The sequence below is a fragment of the Schistocerca cancellata genome, chromosome 11 (genome assembly GCF_023864275.1).
Source record: "Schistocerca cancellata isolate TAMUIC-IGC-003103 chromosome 11, iqSchCanc2.1, whole genome shotgun sequence".
NCBI lineage: Eukaryota > Metazoa > Arthropoda > Insecta > Orthoptera > Acrididae > Schistocerca > Schistocerca cancellata.
In genome coordinates this window covers 118,771,379-118,790,856 of record NC_064636.1, presented here as the reverse complement: position 1 = coordinate 118,790,856, position 19,478 = coordinate 118,771,379, and positions in this window count along the sequence as shown.

Genomic DNA, 19,478 nt, shown 5'->3' with positions numbered 1-19,478 from the left:
TGAATTCACGGTGTTCTTATTTCAATTTCCAGGAGTGTAAATATGCCAAAAGGGCTTTAGTCACAAAGAAATTTAAGGTAAAGAAAACTGTGATGGCGAGCCACTAAGGGTTGCTCGTTACTAGTGTGGTGCAGGTTGCAAAACGGACTGAGGTTAAAAATAATGACCGAGGGCTGTTTTCTTTCTATTGTAACTGTTCACGGTCTCTGAACGTGCTGCTGCAAATTCAGCCTTCGTACCGAAACTTTAATGAAGGCTTTAACAGCCGATACATCCTTACATGACGTTCAATTATAATAAATCTGAAAGAAAGTGACGTGTTTTTACAATTCTTCAATGTACCGTTACCTTGAAACGGTACAGTTTTATAATACGCAATTTTGGATGCGAAGTCCACTACGGTGTCTAGAAGCACCCCCCACCGGACGCTGACAAGTGTAATAGCAGTTCCTGTGGTCTTCGATAGCTGCCTGTGACGCCCAAACCACGTCACGTCTGTACAGTGACATATGGACTGTACAGGTTAGCCCTGTCTTAACTGGACAGGGAGTCATTTAACGCCCTACCCCCACCTGCTGAGATTCTCTGCCGCTCAGTGCTGGCTGCTCACGTGCACACGGCTACCGGACAACAGGGGTTGCGTTTACGGACGTGTCGCCATGTTTTAAGGGCGAGGAGGGCTCGCCAGACCACGAACTGCTCTTGATGGAGGTACATCCGAACAACAACAATACACACAATTTGTAATCTCAAACTATCCCAAAATGCGTGGCAATGTTTCTCAAAGATAAAGAAAACATTACTCTATCTGACTAGTTTGTTTAGCGTACCCTCTTGTCATTACGCCGCAATATTTTTCTTGTAATTGTGAAACATTACTGTCAAACGGTACGAAACAAACGAAATTCACTGTAATGAGTACCCTTTCATATTCTGTCCCATAAAATCATAATTCTATTGTATAAATCGAAATCTCGCTGATCATGTACCTTGTGTACAAGTAAAACATAAAAAATCAATTGCTCTGCTGGAGTGCGTCGCTAAAATGAAAACACCAACTGCCGGCCAGTCTATGGCAAGGGTGAATTTTGCTAGTTTCTGTCCCTAGGCAGAGAAAAATATTTTCAACCTTCATTTCGACATAAATTCATCACCTGGTAACGTACATGTGTGTGTGAATTAATACTACGACTGCTTCTGCGGCTAATAATAATAATACGATAAAGACATACTTCCTGAACTCTTCACATTCAAGTCAGGCAAAGTTGTTTATATTGTCCCTTGTTTATAGCAAATTCGTCGATCACATCTTCACATTCTGGTTGCTGTGTTACGCCAGGGTTCACTGAGAGGATGGCGACTCTGTTGACTCAACCCTGTGACATGGACGACCGCAAGTAACTGCCGAGTCTTTTGAGGAGTGAGAAAGAAAGCTCTGGGTGTTCACGCAACACTCTGCACAGAGGACTTGGGGAGGAGATTTTAATTTTGTTGTTCTTCACGCACGCTTTAAAATGAATAACCTCATCACTCAGTTCTACCAATTGACCTTTACAATCCATTCGCTGTTTTCTAGCACATTTCAATAATTCATTGTTGTCTCAATCAGAAAAATTACTTACGAACTCAATATTGCTTAGCACATCTATTTTTGTAAACTTTTACAAACTTTCCTCTTTCTTTGTTACCTTGCCTTTCAACAGTTTCAGGCACTGAGAACCAGTTACTCTTCCCTGACTATCAACTTATTAGTGAAACTGGTACACCTTGTAAGGTGGCAGAATAAATGGTCAGATTCACACCTCACAGAAGACCTTTACAAATCGCAATGAAAAGGTGAAGATGACACCTAACGTAAATCGGCAGTTATGAGAACATTTGCCTATCAATATGTAATGCAAAAAGGGATGACAGCCAATCGACTGTAATTAACACACAATTCTTATACAATGCGTGTCTTTGAGTGGAAGGCAGAACAGGGAACATGGGTCGAGTCGCTTTTAGTTTTGAAAAGCCAGCTCTACAATGGTGTAGTGAAGCTGCACTGCTGGAGTTACGCTGGAAACCACTTAAAGAGGTGGCAGGAACGAGGACAGCGACCCCGGAACAGGTGATTCAAGCCAGAGGTCGGCCTGTAGCGAGGCACGAGGCATCTGCTCAAGGGCAGAGAAGAAGCCTTAGAAAACTGCTTTTTGGAATTCTAATGGGATACAAACAAAAGCAAGTGACACATTTTCGTCCAGCGAGTACAAGACACGGAAATGTCAATGTACTTTAGGCATCTAGAACGGGCACGAAACGTCCGATTGGCGGAGACACGCTAGGAAGGAGAAAAATACTAGTGTTTCGACGCAGTTTGGTAGAAGGGACATTGTGATTGGTAGAAGGTGTCTGTACAAAATAAGAGGAAAGCTCCTATTGGTTGAAAAAAGTCCTGACGTTAAAAAGGAACCCAAGTGGAGGGATGCAGTTCTGCCATGAGAAGGACAAGAGAGAAATTTTTTGGGGGGACTGTTGTCTGATCTGGTGTCAAGAGCAGAACGGGGCACTTGACGCTCTGTACGATGCAGAGAAGAAATTTGTGTGGACACTGCGTTCACAGAGGCTGCACTCCGGCTACAGAATCAGCTGTGGCAACGTTTGTCTCCAACTGTGCAGAAACGAACCAGCCAAGTAGCGAGAACTGAGAGTGCACTACAATATGCATGCTGCTCCAACCATGTGCGTGTATATCGCCACATAATAAGACTAGGGCTGAGTGCATGTTTTCTCACCTAACGGGAAACATAGGGAAGGTTTCTGCTGGAAAGTTCAGCAAAGGCCAGATTAGTTTTGTAGGCATTTCAGTGTGAGAGGGCGGCCTAGCAGACAGCTGCTCGTCGCAGCTTAAGGTAAATGCTGCGTGCTGAGGCGTAAACTATGTCGGTTCACCAGCTTGCGTCCACTGTAAACTCGAGCGGCTTTGGGTAATCTTGCGCTCAAATTTGTCACTTGACTAACCATCCATCGCAGACTTGATTGTCATCCTAAATAGTACCGAACTTTGAACTGGAATCAGACGATTTTCGTACTACTGACCAACACATAATGTGTGTGTAGGAGCAGTTTTGTAAAGAAACGTCAAATTAAACTTTCATATTATAGTGCTTAGGATTAAGGTAAAGATACTTCGAATTAAACTTCCATAATATTGTATTTAGAATTAATGTGCTTTCAGAGAGTTAACATTTAACATTGTTGTGTATAATCTTATATCACTTTTTGATGTTTGCAAGATGTGTTATGCATTACGCTGTTTTTATGTTGGCGAGTTAAAAACTATGTGAAAAGCTGTAATTTTGGTGAGAAATATTGCGACATTAAACTTGTCATTTCCCCTCACACAGCTGTTCCCTTACAACCTGCTAAATATCTTGTAGGGCCCCGGCGAGCACGCAGAAGTGTCGCAGCACGACGTGGCATAGGCTCGAATAATGTCTGAAGTTGTGTTGGAGGGAACTGCAAGGCTCTCCGTAAGTCCCTAAGAGTATAAATGGGTGGAGACCTCTTCTGAATAGTGCGTTGCAAAGCATCCCAGATATGCTTAACAATTTTTCGTGTCGGGAGAGTATGGTGGCCAGCGGAAGTGTGTAAACTCAGAACAGTGTTCCTGAAGCCACTATTTAGCAATTCTAGACGTGTGAGGTGTCACATTGTCCTGATGGAATTGCCCAAGTCCGTCGGAATGCACAATGGGCATGAGTGGATGCAGGTGATAAGACAGCATGCTTATGAACATGTTGTAGTGGTACATGGGTGTAACCTTACACAGTATCTATCAAAGGCTCTGTGCAGCGATCATAAACTGAAGAAAAGACTGCAATGCAGTTAACAGTGTGGGAGTGGGTGAGCGGGAGTGGAGGGTCAGTCCTTGAGTTAAAGTTTCGTCTGTGTTAAAATAAATTTATATTTTTAGGTAATAAAGAGCAAACGATGAATGCACCAAGAAGCAATCTTTCTGGGCTTAAAACAGAAAAAGAAATAAGAATAAAATTGAAGAAAGAAATAAATCGGCTTCTAAGATGAGAAGATGGCTTCACAAAGCACACGTATCATCAAGCTCCTCTGATACTTCTGATATTATGATTTCAGGTACTTCGAACAATTCTTGTAATTTGGACAGTAAGATAATTCGACTGAACAGTCGAAGGTTCAGGTCTCAGATGACGGTAAACAGACTTCATCGTCAGTACTATCTCCGGAGCAACATGCCGCTGAGCTAGCATTTGTTGACTTATTGCAGACGGGTAGCAAAGACAAAATTATAGATCTAATGGACCCACGCACATGGCCGGACCACGAAAAAATTGCAAATCAACAGAGGTCATTCTTCAGCAAACGAGCTGTATTACTAAATGATAAACAAACAGAAAACAAAGTTTAGGTCCACTGTATGCAACGGTAGTCACTTGAGATATCACATGTTGCTGCGAACAATGGCAAATCAGGAAAATATTAGAAGATCCTGACTTCTTTGTTCGAAAGCAGAAAATGCAGAGCTTACTGTACTGATCGCAAGCCATACAGCAGCTCTTCTACATCAGCCCTGTGTAGGGAGGGTCTCGTGAATTGGAAAAAAGCTTCAGAGAGATTGTCTGAGCACGAAGCATCACAAACAAATAAAGAATATTTTATAAAATGGAAGACCCGTTTGCAGTAAATGAAATCGTGTCAGGGCATCGACCGCGAGATCGCGAAAATAATTCACTCTGAGAAAGGAAAACGGAGACATATTCTGCGCGTAATAACGAACGCTGTCATGTATCTTGTCACAAACTGTCTTGCCTTTAGAGGTTCTGAACAAACACGCAGTCATCTCGCTGAAAATTTTCCTCAAACTAGTAAAGCAACTTTTCTTAATTTTATAATCCCGTTTGGCAAATTCAATCCTACTATCAAGTATCAGTTAGATCACGTAGAAAGGCAACAGGTATCCTATTTATCGAAGTCAATGCAAAATGAAACCATCCATATAATGACAAACAAAGTTCGAAATGCCATTATCAATGAGATCAAGGAGACCAACAATTTCACCACCATATCTGACTGCACTCCAAATGTATCTCATGCACAACAAATGAGTAAAGTGAAACGTTATACAAAAATAACAAGCTGGATGTGAAATAAAGGAAGCTGACGGGGAGATTGGATAATACATCAAAAAGTCAATACTAGAAATACTATATGCCGATAGTTCGGATGTGCAAAAATGTCGTGATCAGTCTTACGATAATGCGTCTAATATGGTCGGCATATGTAAATAAGTCCAATCCAGAATCATGAGAATGAACGAGCTTGCAGAGTTTGTACCACGTGTGTCACACTCCTTAAAATTTCTGGGGGTTGCATTCTGCGCGATCGTGTCCACAAACGGTTACCCTACTTGGAGTTGTGTCGGCAGCTCGTGGTCTTGTGGCGTTGCTGCCTCAGAATCACAGGGTCCCAGGTTCGATTCCCGGCCGCGTTGGGGATGTTCTCTGCCCGGGGATTGGGTGTTTGTGCTGTCCTCATCATTTCATCATCATCATCATCATCATCATCATCATCATGATCATCATCATTCGTGCAAGTAGCTGAATTGGACTGTGTAAAGATTGGGACTTTGTATGGGCGCTGACGACCATGCAGTTGAGTGCCCACAAACCAAACATCATCATTATCATCATATTTGGGGTTGTACAGAAGATTGATTGCTTTTTTGTTGGATCCAACATGTGGTGGAAATTAATGCAAAAGTGTACAAAAATCAACTTAAAAAGAAGTAGTCAGACAAGATGATCGGCTGACGCCTAGCTGTAACAGCTCTAATTAAATAATTCATATGTTGTCAAAGCTCTGGAATAAACTGAAGACTCTTCTCTTGCCGCAGAATTAAAGTATGAAGGTGGTCATCTACAACATGGATTTTATATTTATCCTCAACTTCACAATTTGGGCTGGTATTCTTCCAGAGATAAGGGAAATCAGAGCTCGCACAGAAAGATATAGGTGTTCGTTTTTCTCAGTGCTCTGTTCGATACTGGAATAATAGAGAATTATTGTGAACGTGGTTCGATGCACCCTCTGCCAGGCACTTAACTGTGATGTGCAGATTATCCATGTATACGTAGATGCAGAAAGCAAACGAGCTTCCAGAAAGAGGAGGCAACACGACGATATCCGCGAGTACGAATCATGAACACTAGACGCAACTAACCTGTTTTTCAGAGACATCAAAGTAACAGTTGACAAAATTGGAACGTAAACTGAAACAAGGGTAGTCATCGCAAAGGGCCTACATGAAAATTTCGCCTTCCTCAGTAGTCACACAGTGGCAGATTGAGGGTCTGCAAAAAAGTGAGTCGATCCAATACGAAAATATTCGAAAGACTTGATTGCAGCTGAAGTTTGGCAGGAACCCACCCTATTCAAGAAGTTAGTGACTAAAATTAATGAATAATCAATTGCGTTCGTCTGTTACAACATCTGTGCAAGCATGACTTGCGAGAAGGTTTTCCTGGAAGTAGTTTTTTCCTTACATCAGTGCAGCTTTACGCATGCACTGCACTGCACGTCACTGCTGACATCAGTAAGCTGTGAACGAAGCTGCAGCAAACTGAAAACAATTAAAAGCTATCTGCGTTCGGCAGTGATTGAGGAACGTCTGCCTGGCCTCCCAGTCCTAGCCACTGACAATAAAATTGCCTATGAGGCGGACTTTCATGAGGTAATAGGTTCTTTTGCATTAAGGAAAGCACAGAAGAAGAAATTGCTGGAACCTAAGGATTGAAGAAATGTGTACTGTATTGCTTGTCTCTAGTCTTTACTGGTTTTGCGTTACCTGTATTCAATTTTATGTCACACTAAAGAGAAAGTTATTAGCTAACAGGCAATGACGAGTGCAAATTTTCTGAAGAGTTCTTATTCTTCCCGTCACAAATAATCCCACTCAGTATTATTTGTGAGTGTTTATTTGAAGGGGGCTTGGATGTCAAAGAGGCCGACTGGGAGCAGGAAAGGCACCACAGGACATTTTGATTTCCACTGACCTGAATGTACACACATCAAAAAAAGTTTTGCACCACCTCGGTTCCGAGAGTTCCGGAACCTGTACAGAATATTGGAATAGAGATTAACATAAACATCGTTTCCACCCTTTTTATTGCTCATGAAAACCACTCATTGCATGTTGTACCACCACACAGCGAAATGTTCAGAACTGGTGGTCCTGATTGCTGTACACACTGGTACCTCTAATACCCAGTAGCACGTCCTCTTGCATCGATCCATGCCTGTATTCGTCGTGGTATACTATCCACAAGTTCATGAAGGCACTGTTGGTCCAGATTATCCCACTCCTCAACGGGATTCGGCGTAGATCCGTGAGAGTAGTTGGTGGGTCACGCAGTCCATAAACAGCCCTTTTCAATGTATCCCAGGGCTCATGTGTGTAGAACGTGCTGGCCACTCTAGTCGAGCGATGTCGTTCTCCTGAAGGATTCGCAAGATGTTCCCGATGGGGGCGCCAGTTGTCGGCCATGAGGACGAGCGCCTCGCCAATACGCTGCCAATATCGTTGCACTATCGGTCGGAGGATGGCATTCACGTCATCGTATAGCCGTTACGGCGCCTTTCATGACCACCAGCGTCGTACGTCGACCCGACAAATGCCATCTCAAAACACTAGGGAATCTTCCCCTACCTTGCTACACTCGCTGGAAAGCGCGTCTAGGGCGCTCCGTCTGACCGCATTGCCTCCAAACACGTCTCCGACGATTGTCTGGTTGAAGGCATATGCGACACATCGGTGAAGAGCTGTCCACTCGGCATGTTGTTGGGCGCATCTGTACCGCACTGCATGGTGTCGTTGTTTCAAAGATGGACCTCACCGTAGACGTCGGGAGTGAAGTTGCGCATCATGCAGCCCATTGCGCACAGTTTGAGTCGTAACACGACGTCCTGTGGCTGCACGAAAAACACCATTCAACACGGTGGCGTTGCTGTCAGGGTTCCTCCGAGCCATAATCCGTAGGTAGCGGTCATCCTTGGGCAGTCTGAGCGAGGCATGTCATCGACAGTTCCTGTCTCTCTGTATCTCCTCCATGTCCGAACAACATCGCTTTGGTTCACTCCGAGACGCCTGGACACTTCCTTTGTTGAGAGCCCTTCCTGGCACAAAGTAACAATGCGGACGCGATCGAATAGCGGTATTGACCTTAAGTTACGTTGTGCAAGACGCGACAGTTGGCTGCGACTGCGACGCTGCCCCCTCCTCTTTTCCCACCCTGGCAGACGGCGAAACGGCCGCAAGACGACTGGAGTCGTCGCCGTTTCCCAAGCTGCGGTCGGCGGCGGCGGATTCAAATACATAAGAAAAATAAGAATTCCGATTTTCTTGCTGTAAAAAATACTGTATGTTAATGCAACAAAGTTACATCGGCTCCCAGAGTTAGTTTTTCGATACAGATTCTGCTTTTACTTTAAAAAATTGAAAAGTATCTCTTCCGGTTTTGCGTGTTTTTTTCGCTGTATATTACTTCTCTGTCACTTGTGAGGAAAGTAAAAGGCACAAAAAATTGATGTTTGCGTATCTTACAGTTTCACATCACAGCTTGATAATGAGGTGTCTATTTTTCCGATATTCGTCACAGTTATCCCGATACTTAATTTACAAGTAACCTACTGCATAAAATTTTGTATTGTGTACAGTGAAAAATGTGGTCGCTGGCTACTTTACGTATGGTTTACGTTAGGTCATACATCGTTGCCGATGAAAAGAAGCTAGCATATTGAAATTATTTTTAAAGTTGAGATCAGAGTGATATCGAACTCCGTTACCGAGATTTGGACTCATATTTCTCCGGGAGCGTCGCGACTAGCCGCCAGTTCTATCGACGCGCAACGAGAATCGTGTGGTCATCACACGATAGAGAATGCATTTGTTTTGTTTCGCTGACACATTTAGACCTAATGAAACCATTTTATGTCATATTTCTCCGGTATGAGTTACTAATATTTCTCCATATGCTCTTGACAATTTCATTTAAAATGCCACGAAATGTAGGTTTCTTAAACCCAAGTGATCAAGCAGAACCCATTTTCGTGGTTTTGCTGAGGCATCTGAACCTGTTCCAAGCTTTCTTTCTCGTTTATTTCTCTGATACGAGTCCCGAATATTCCTCCATCTGTTTTTGCACATTTCACCTAAAATTCCAATGAAAGATAAGTTTATTAACAATAAGCGCACACTTGCGTCATTGCATTGTTTCAAGTTCCTGACAACAAGATAGGGTTACACCTTAAACATCTCCAGAATTTTCATTCTGAACGTCTGCAGTATACACTGGCAGAAATGTGGAAGAAATAATGTCCGTGCTTGTTCACAAAATTTCCTCAAATTATACTTGTCAGTTTCTCCCATGCAGAAACTTTTGGAACAAGCTAAGGCAACTTTCATAGCCGACTGAGTCTTTATTCCCATCCAAATGAACTTCCATATTCAAATATTCTGACAGCATACATCGTTATGGATGACATGAACATTGAATCTTGCCAAGCTGCACTCAAAAGATGACTCCAGGATTTACAAAAGACGAATTTCAGTTGTGAACTGTGTCAGACCAGAAGTGCCTTGTAAAACAGTAGTGCACTTTTGGCACAAGTTTTTTGAGCACCATCTTCTACCAATGAATTGAAGCGAATGTGACAAATTACTTATTGCAGCGTACTGTTTGCGCAATCTGTTGAGAAACGCCTTCCTCAAAAACGAGCATCTATTGATTACAGAAAGCTGTACAACAATATGGTGGTGGTTTTTCACAACTAGAAGGTATCATCAAGACACCAATCTACCGTTTACTTTCAAAGTGAAGGTATTGTAAAACGTAACTTTCTCGTTGTACTTTAGATTGTTCATTTTATAATGTACTTGACGTTTTCAAATTTTATCGTCACAAAAAAGAGTAATGCGAAAATTGACCTTCAAGTTCATTTTCATCATTCTAATTCTACATCTGCATGGATTATACTGATTTTCATAACAGGCCTGAAAAATTTGCATTAATGGGAAAATATTATATATTTCTCTCACCTGCCAGTTTCAACTGTGCACCAATTTCTTCCCAAATTCTGTCTCTAAACATAGTGTCTCTATATTTAGGGTTCTTCAAAATCGTAAAGGCAAGGATGTCGCGAGACCAGCTCACAGAGCATCACATCCTGTGGGTGGCTCATTTCAGTTTTCCTTGACTGGCTCGACATCTTTCTGTCAGTCGTACGTCTTTGTGTTGTGCGACTCCCGTCGCAACACTGCTCACTGGTGCAGTGCTGCGGCAGCTGTCGCAACAGCCGCGCGTCGCATCCCAAACTCGAACTGCGCATGCGCCAGCAGGCAACTTCTGACGTCACGTAGCGACCCGTCGCAGTCGCTAGCGTGCGTCGCGTCTTGGACAACGTACCATGCTTGCACTGTAGACAAAACGAGCCATGGTTGTTTCACATCTTCGGGCGCGTTTAGTGACATCTCTGACCCGTCAAAGGGACTATGTCTGTGATTCAATATCTACAGTCAACGTCTATCTCCAGGAGTTCTGGGAACTGCGGTGATGAAAAACTTTTTTTGATGTGTCTAGGTTTGATAGCTTCCACTACAAAATATACACGTGTAAATTCCACTGAGCGAAATACAGCGACGTGCGATAGAAAAATATTGTGGGAAGAAACGTGGCACTGCAGTTTGGCACACTGAAGACCAAATAACATGTCTTAAATTTCCTCGAACATATATGTTTTATATATCAAACTCTACAAAAATATGTGAGATACAACAACGCTGGAAAGGCTGGTGCTGGATTCATCATAAACACTGAGCTGCGTGTAAATCAAAATGCAGGATTAAATTCGCTAGAGATTCGGATGAAATGCGTGTACCAATACGTGCGAAATATGTGTGAAATATATTCGACATGTGCATATGTGGGCAAGCTACAGGTAAAAATTCATCCCAAACCCCTGGACCGATTTCAACCAAATTTGGTACAAACAGTTACAATCTGGAAAGAAATGCTGTGGGGTTCTGACCCACCAGCCTCCTACTGGCGTGCGCGTGATGACGTGGAGAGAGAAGGGCGGAGCGTGAGATGTACAGAGAGAGAGGGGGAAGCAAGAGATGGGCAAAGAGAGAGAGAGAGGAGGAGGACAGACAGAGGACAGGAGAAAATGCACAGTCAGAGGGCTGGGGGGGGACTAACAGTAGACTGGAACAAATACATACGCAGGCAACACTGCGTATTCAGGTATTATAAAATTCTAGAACCATTAAGCGTGAAGAACAAAAATTACTAACAAAGAAGCTGAGAAGAAACTCTGCCGACAACTTAGCAGTGGGAGCACACAAACCCTCACCTCACGAAAAGGCAGGCTGAATAAGCGAGGCGTCAGGTGAAGGAGTGTTTTGCAATCACCGCCTTCCAACGAATTTCATCCTTCACACATTCAGCTCCGTCAACAGCTTCGTGGCAATGACTTTCAGAATCGGTTACACTCCTAATGCTGTACAGGAGTGGTGCGAGGTTTTTATACAAGATTTTGCTTGAGGGTGAAACATCGTTTGCAAACCGCAGGGTAATCACTCTTCGCAATATACACGACTCGTCAGACGAAAACCCTCGCAGAAACAAAAAGTCGTTACAAGACTGCTTTCAAGTGCCAACCCGCTGTGCAGACTCTACGAAAAGCACATCACTGGTACGTGTTTCACTGATGGGACTGTAGATAGGCAGGCGTATCTTCAGATTTATGCGCAGAAGCGGTTTCGGACCACTTACCTATCTTCAGTTACACAAGCAATAAGAGCAGAATATATGTAGTTGCAAGTGTCACTGTCTCGTACAATAACATTGTAGGAAATAGTAACTTGGTTTGGAGTCGTGTGTTTATACACTCAGTGACTACTGCATCCTTTCTTTTACTAGCCACTCTCACGCCTAACACGACTCACGTACAGGGTGCAAAGCACAGCCGTTCGTAACGTACATCAGTGTTGCAGCGAGATTCGGGGCGGGCAGCCTGACAGGGGCACCTGCGGTCTGCGCAGCCGGCAAACGGCCTCAGATTAGCACACAAGAGGAGCCGCCCGAGCTACAGCGCATGCGCACTGCGCTGCAGTTTCACAGCCCCCTCGCTCTCTTGCGCCACCGGCTTAGTTGGCTGATTCGTTAACATGGTCAGTTTAAACTTTGTCGTGACAGGAATGTAAATGAAAGAATATTTTTGTAAATACTGTGCAAAAACAAATTCCATGTACAACTCGAAGTTAACCCTTACAAAGACAGTAGTTGCTTAGTAAAAAAAGGCCGGACAAAAAAAGAACTATGTAATTCCTGAATTTATATTACAATTCACAAATCCTTTCAGGTGAAAATTTCACCAACGTCAGTTTCATATTTTGTGAGTGCAAGAACAAGGGGGTTTTAATATTCGTGCACTATTTTAGCCAAAATTTCGCGTGTCGCGCATGCACCGTGCAGATGATTTCACAGCGGTGCAACGTATCTGGAGCTACGTCTCCGGAAGAGCTCGCAGAGTAATCAGACTGGCGCCGCGTCCGACCGTGACACGTGACACGCCAGTCTCCAGCCACGCCTGCGCAGGTGCGTGTCTGGGCTCGCGCATGCGCACCACACCGCACCCCCACAAGCCACGTGCTCCGTGTTTGAATCAGTTCTGCTACTGCATGCTTCACTGTGCAGTATGTCTCCATTAATTGATCAAGAGCGAAAGTATCTAGTGCTCTGTAGAATGAAGGCTTTCACGACCGGTTGACATGGCTGTTGATATACTTTCCGGGATGTGAGGTCGTGGTCCAAGAACTTTTCTGCTCCTTACGTTTCGTCCAGGACTGCGCTGGACTTCCTCAGAGGCGCTGCTCCACTGAGTCTTGCCGACTGACTGGTCGGGTGTCTGAGAGCGACTTATATATTGTGAGAAAGGGGAGCGTGGTTCAGGTGACACGTGATGAGCAGTGATAATCCATAGCAAAGATAAGGTTGACTATCGATTACCACCTTGTCAAAGATAAAAATTGTTAGCAGTTTTGTAGAGCTACTGTCCATATATCGCTAAGTTTCATAGCCTCCTCTTTCCTATTAAAATTATCGTTATGTTTATAAATTTCGATAGCTTCTCTATAAAGGCGTGGATAGTAATTTAACGTTGTAGATAAAACTTCGGTATCCGAAAACTTCACTTGGTGGTTGCCTGGTTGAAGAGCATGTTCCGCTACAGCTGACTTTTCTGTTTTTCCAAGTCGACAAAGACTTTTATGCTCTTTCAGTCGCGGTACATTGGTACTACCAAAAGAAGCGTAAACACGCGAATGTGCATTTCGTGGGACTGTTTAGGATCGGCCTCATCTTAATACAGCCGTCAGGCGTAATAACACGAGACTTGGGGTAGCGCTGATGACAGAAGGCATGGGTCACATTTCAGTGGTGTCGGTGGAGTCTATCAGCAGGACGGGTTTCACTAGACATGGCCTGCACCTCAACAGGTATGGGAAGGGGAGGTTGGCAAAGCTTATAGGTGACGGCATAGGTGGGGGTGGTGGGATCACTCATAGGAAAATTCCTGTAGTAGTGGGTGTTAGAACTGTACCTTTTTTAGATTGAAGTCAGCTGATAGGTATTCCTGCTTAAGGGAAGTCTCTCTAACAAAGAAACCACTTTCGACAAAGCTTAGGTATCCGATTAATGAGGGAATTAGTATATTTCATAAAAATATACAAGGTATTAGAGATAAAGTTAGTGAACTGCTTATAGATGTTGACTCTGAAATTATTGGTATATCTGAACACTTCTTAACTAAGGAGACAATTCAGAGGCTTCCTTTACCAGGATACAGGTTGGCTGGTAGCTTTTCTAGGAGCTCTTTGCGGTGTGGGGGAGTAGCCAAGTATGTGAAAAACGGTATCCCATTTGAGTCAATTGATGTTTCAAAGTACTGCACTGAAAAGGTGTTTGAATGTTGTGCAGGCGTGGTTAAATTTAGTGGAGCTAAACTTCTTACTGTTGTTATTTATTGTTCCCCACACTCCGATTTCACAACATTTTTGCTAAAGCTAGAGGAGGTTCTTGGTTCACTTTATAGGAAATGCAAAAAGTTAGTTATATGTGGTGACTTCAATATTAATTGTATAAGTGATTGTGCAAGGAAAAGGATGCTGGTAGACCTCCTTAATTCATATAATCTTATGCAAACCGTGTTCTTTCCAACGAGAGTGCAAGGGAACAGTAGAACAACCATAGACAATATTTTTGTTCCTTCCTCATTACTAGAAGGGCATTCTGTTAGCAAAAAGGTGAATGGCCTTTCAGATCATGATGCACAAATTTTAACTCTATAAGATTTTTGTGCTGCAACACATGTTAAATATAGTTATCAACTTTTTAGGAAAGCTGATCCAGTTGCTGTAGAGACCTTTGTAAACCTTATTAAGGCACAAGAGTGGCAAGATTTTTATAGTGCTGATACAGTAGACGATAAATATAATGCTTACCTCAAGACTTTTCTCGTGCTCTTTGAAAGTTGCTTTCCGTTAGAACGTTCAAAACAGGGTACTAGCACAAACAGGCAGCCTGGGTGGCTGACTAAAGGGATAAGAATATCTTGTAGAACAAGGTGGCAATTATATCAAAACGTTAGAAACAGTCACAATCTAAATGCAGCAGCCCATTACAAACAGTATTGTAAGGTGCTTAAAAAAGTTATTAGTAAGGCAAAAAGTATGTGGTATGCAGATAGGATAGCTAAGTCTCAGAATAAAATTAAAACCATATGGTCAGTCGTAAAGGAAGTGGCTGGTATGTAGAGACAGGTCGAGGATATAGAATCAGTGTGTAGTGGTAATGTCCATGTTACTGATAAGTCGCATATATGTACAGTGTTTAATAATCAATTTCTGAATATAGCAGGTGAACGAAATAGAAATCTAGTCCCAACAGGGAATCATATAGCGCTCACAGAAAAAAGTGTTCCGAGATTGTTACCTGAAATGCTCCTCCATGATACTGACAAGAGGGAGATTGAGCTAATAATTAAATCACTAAAGACCAAGTACTCTCATGGATATGACGGGGTATCTAGCAGAATACTGAAGTATTGTTCTATGTATGTTAGCCCAGTACTTAGCCATATCTGTAACTTTTCCTTTAGGAGTGGTCGGTTTCCTGACCGATTAAAGTACTCGGTAGTGAAGCCACTTTATAAAAAGGGAGACAGGGATAATGTTGACAATTAGAGACCTATATCTATGCCATCGGTGTTTGCTAAAGTTATCGAGAGGGTTGTGTATACAAGGTTACTGGAGCATTTAAATTCACATAATTTGCTCTCAAATGTACAGTTTGGTTTTAGAAATGGTTTAACAACTGAAAATGCTATATTCTCTTTTCTCTGTGAGGTTTTGGACCGATTAAATAAAAGGTTGCGAACGTTAGGTGTTTTCTTTGATTTAACGAAGGCTTTCGACTGTGTTGACCACAAAATATTACTGCAGAAGTTGGACCATTATGGAGTAAGGGGAGAAGCTTACAATTGGTTCGCCTCTTTACTTTAAGAACAGAAAGCAGAAGGTACTCCGCAATATTGAGAACGGTAGTGATGTTCAGTCCCAATGGGGCACTGTTAAGTGGGGCGTTCCCCAAGGTTCGGTGCTGGGGCCACTGCTGTTTCTTATTTATATAAATGATATGCCTTCTAGTATTACAGGTGATTCAAAAATATTTCTGTTTGCTGATGACACCAGCTTGGTAGTGAAGGATCTTGTGTGTAATATTGAAACATTACCGAAGATCTTGTAGTTCATGAAATAAGTTCGTGGCTTGTGGAAAATAATTTGATGCTAAATCACAGTAAGACTCGGTTTTTACAGTTTCTAACTCACAATTCAACAAGAACTGATATTTTGATCAGACAGAATGGGCATATTATAAGCGAGATGGAACAGTTCAAGTTCCTAGGCGTTTGGATAGATAGTAAGCTGTTGTGGAAAGCCCATGTTCAGGATCTTGTTCAGAAACTAAATGCTGCTTTATTTACCATTAGAACAGTATCTGAAATAAGTGACATTTCAACACGAAAAGTAGTCTACTTCGCATATTTTCATACACTTATGTCATATGGTATTATTTTTTGGGGTAATTCTTCTGATTCAAAAAGGGTATTTTTGGCTCAAAAACGAGCCGTTCGAGCTATGTGTGGTGTAAGTTCGAAAACCTCTTGTCGACCCCTATTCAATAGTCGGGGAATTTTGACATTGCCCTCACAGTATATATTTTCTTTAATGTCGTTTGTTGTTAGCAATATTAGCTTATTCCCAAGAGTTTGCAGCTTTCACTCAGTTAATACCAGGCAGAAATCAAATCTGCATGTGGAATGCACTTCTTTGACTCATGTGCAGAAGGGAGTGCAGTATTCTGCGTCATCCATTTTCAATAAGCTACCACAAGACCTCAAAAATCTTAGCAGTAGCCCAAACACTTTTAAGTCTAAACTGAAAAGTTTCCTCATGGCTCACTCCTTCTATTCTATCGAGGAGCTCCTGGGAGAGCTAAAAAATTAAGCAAATTCCAGTGTTACATTGTTGGTTTTCTTTATTTAAACTTACAACTTGTCGCCTGAATATGTTTTTATATTTCATTTTATCTGTTTCTACAATCATGTATTGACTCGTTCCATGACCATGCAGACTTCTCCTTAATGTGGTCCCACGGAACAATAAATAAATAAATAAATAAAGTGAATAAGCCAGACGCACGGAAGTTGTGTGTGTCGTGACTGCGTCTAATGTTCCTTACCTTCACGTACCGTGTGCTGATTGTTGCGTCGCCATTTCACTACTTCCTCTCTTATGGTGCACTGTTATTTGCGCAGTAGAGTGTTTTATGTGCTACGTGAGCTGTAGAGAGTCAACACTTCCGTGCACGCCCTTTATAACAGAGTCATCTGCCTGGTTTGAACTGTTCAGTGGTATCCGCCTTCTGTGCGTGGTATAACAGATGTTCCATTACAAAGTGTACAGTGTGCGCTTGGCTGCTCCTAATTTCATAACACGCATTGTGCAGGGCGTAAGCGTCAGTGAAACTTTGCAGTGTTTATTTCTAACACAGCGCTGTTACTCTAAGATATCGTCTTTATTTGTCGCACCAAGGAACTGTGAGGTTGATGATACAAATACTGCAAGTAACGACGCAGCGCACCGAACCTAAGCCAGCTGTGCAAAATAGAAACGAACCATTCCAAACTTTACTTCTACCCTGTGTTCACTAGTGTATGGTGTAGCAAGCCATTTCGAATGCTTATTACATAAAGTCTGAAGAACTCTGTGCTACTTTAGTTATCTTTGTATGTATCCAGCTGAGAGTACAAAAAAAGCAATCCGTCTTCAGGCCACAAGTGGCCCATCGGGACCATCCGACCGCCGTGTCATCCTCATCTGAAGACGCGTATAAGAGGGGCGTGTGGACAGGACACAGCTCTCCTGGTCGTTACGATGGTATTCTTGACCGAAGCCGCTACTATTCGGTCGAGTAGCTCCTCAGTCAGCATCACGGGACTGAGTGCACCCCGAAAAATGGCAACAGCGCATGGCGGCCTGGATGGTCACCCATCCAAGTGCCGGCCACGCCCTACAGCGCTTAACTTCGGCGCCCTCGCGGAAACCGCTGTATCCACTGCGGCAAGGCCGTTGCCGGCTGAGAGTACAGTTTTGCATAATTGTCTGGAACATCCATGTTAACTTCTAGTATTAGGTACTTTTTTTTTAATTCCTATCCTGGTGAACAATACACACCTTGAGAAAAATCAAGTAAATTTTTATTTTTGAAGATCTGTAAGTAATTGCCAGGTTTATTTACTTGCTTACTTCTTGATCTGCGTACTATACAATTATCATGCTCCAGCTTTATTCATTAGCTAATTCTTAGCACTTTGTCAAAATTTTAAAAGAAATATTTATACAGAACACAGGTTCTATCTAAGCTCGTTAAAATTGTAGGAATATTGAGGGACGGGCATTGTGCGAATGAAGCCGTGATTCAGCCGCTCCCACCTTTTCTAGACCCGTGGCGTCAGTCAACGCTGCGACGTCCTCTAAAGCGAAGGCGCCAGAGCGTGCGTCGCCAGTCGGCAGAGCTGCGAGCCGAACCGCTGGCGGCACACCGGCGCAGAAGCAGCGTGTTGCCCGACTGCAGCCTACGTGTTATCTACACGTTAAGGCAACGAATGGATAAAATAAAATTACGGCTTGTGCCACAAGTCTGTTTGGCCGCGCGTGATACAAAATTACTGACATATAACCATAGTTTGGTCTAACTGCCTAATTTGTTCAACATGTGTGGCCTCCGGCGTGTTTCTTGGTTCTCCTCTCATGCCTCGCCACCTGGTAGCGTGTGAATCTCTCTGAACTGGCGTCTGTTTGGTCAGAAGCTTTCCCCGAATAGTGAATCAAGAACTTCCTTCTGTACGCACCATGTATTTGCCACATGTTTTACACTTTGGCACGCACCTGCTATCCTGTACAGATGATCCAGTGGTTTTATGTCGACCCTGCAAGACAAAGAAAGTTCGAATCAGACTGGTGACGAAAACCTAATCGCAGGCGGATGTCTGCGGTGGCCACTGCCCCCTCCCCCTCCACGGCGCCAAACCCCGGCCTCCACTGGCTCTGAGCTCAACTGTCTCTGTGACGTCAGCCCGCATGGCACCAGTGACAGACAGCCACAGCGTTGCCACGTCTCAGTGTGTTTCACTACGGCGTCTGATGCACCGTAAAGTTCACGGCTCACCATCGGTACCCACGTTTCGAACGAATACTGTGCCGAGAAACCAACCATATGCTTACCTCATCTTTGGGCCGCGTCGTCTGACACGAAGCTGAGCGACGTTTTTCACGAGTCATTCACTGCACAGCCCACTTACTCTTTCTCCTCCCTCGTTCCTAGTATCAAGCCCACATTGTCCCATAACAAAAAAAAATGGTTCAAATGGCTCTGAGCACTATGGGACTCAACTGCTGAGGTCCCCTAGAACTTAGAACTACTTAAACCTAACTAACCTAAAGAAAACACACACATCCATGCCCGAGGCAGGATTCGAACCTGCGACTGTAGCGCTCGCGCGGTTCCAGACTGTAGCGCCAGAAACGCTCGGCCACCAGCGGCCAGCTGTCCCATAACACTTTCTTCTACTCCTTCCCCTACAACCGCATTCAAATTCCCCATGAATATTAGATTTTCATCTCCATTTACAGACTCTATTACTCGTTCTTTATCCTCATACACTTACTCTGTATCTTCATCCTCAACTTGAAACGTTGGCATGTACACCTGAATGACTGCTTCCAGAATGAGATTTTCACACTGCAGCGGAGTGTGCACTGTTATAAAACTTCCTGGAAGATTAAA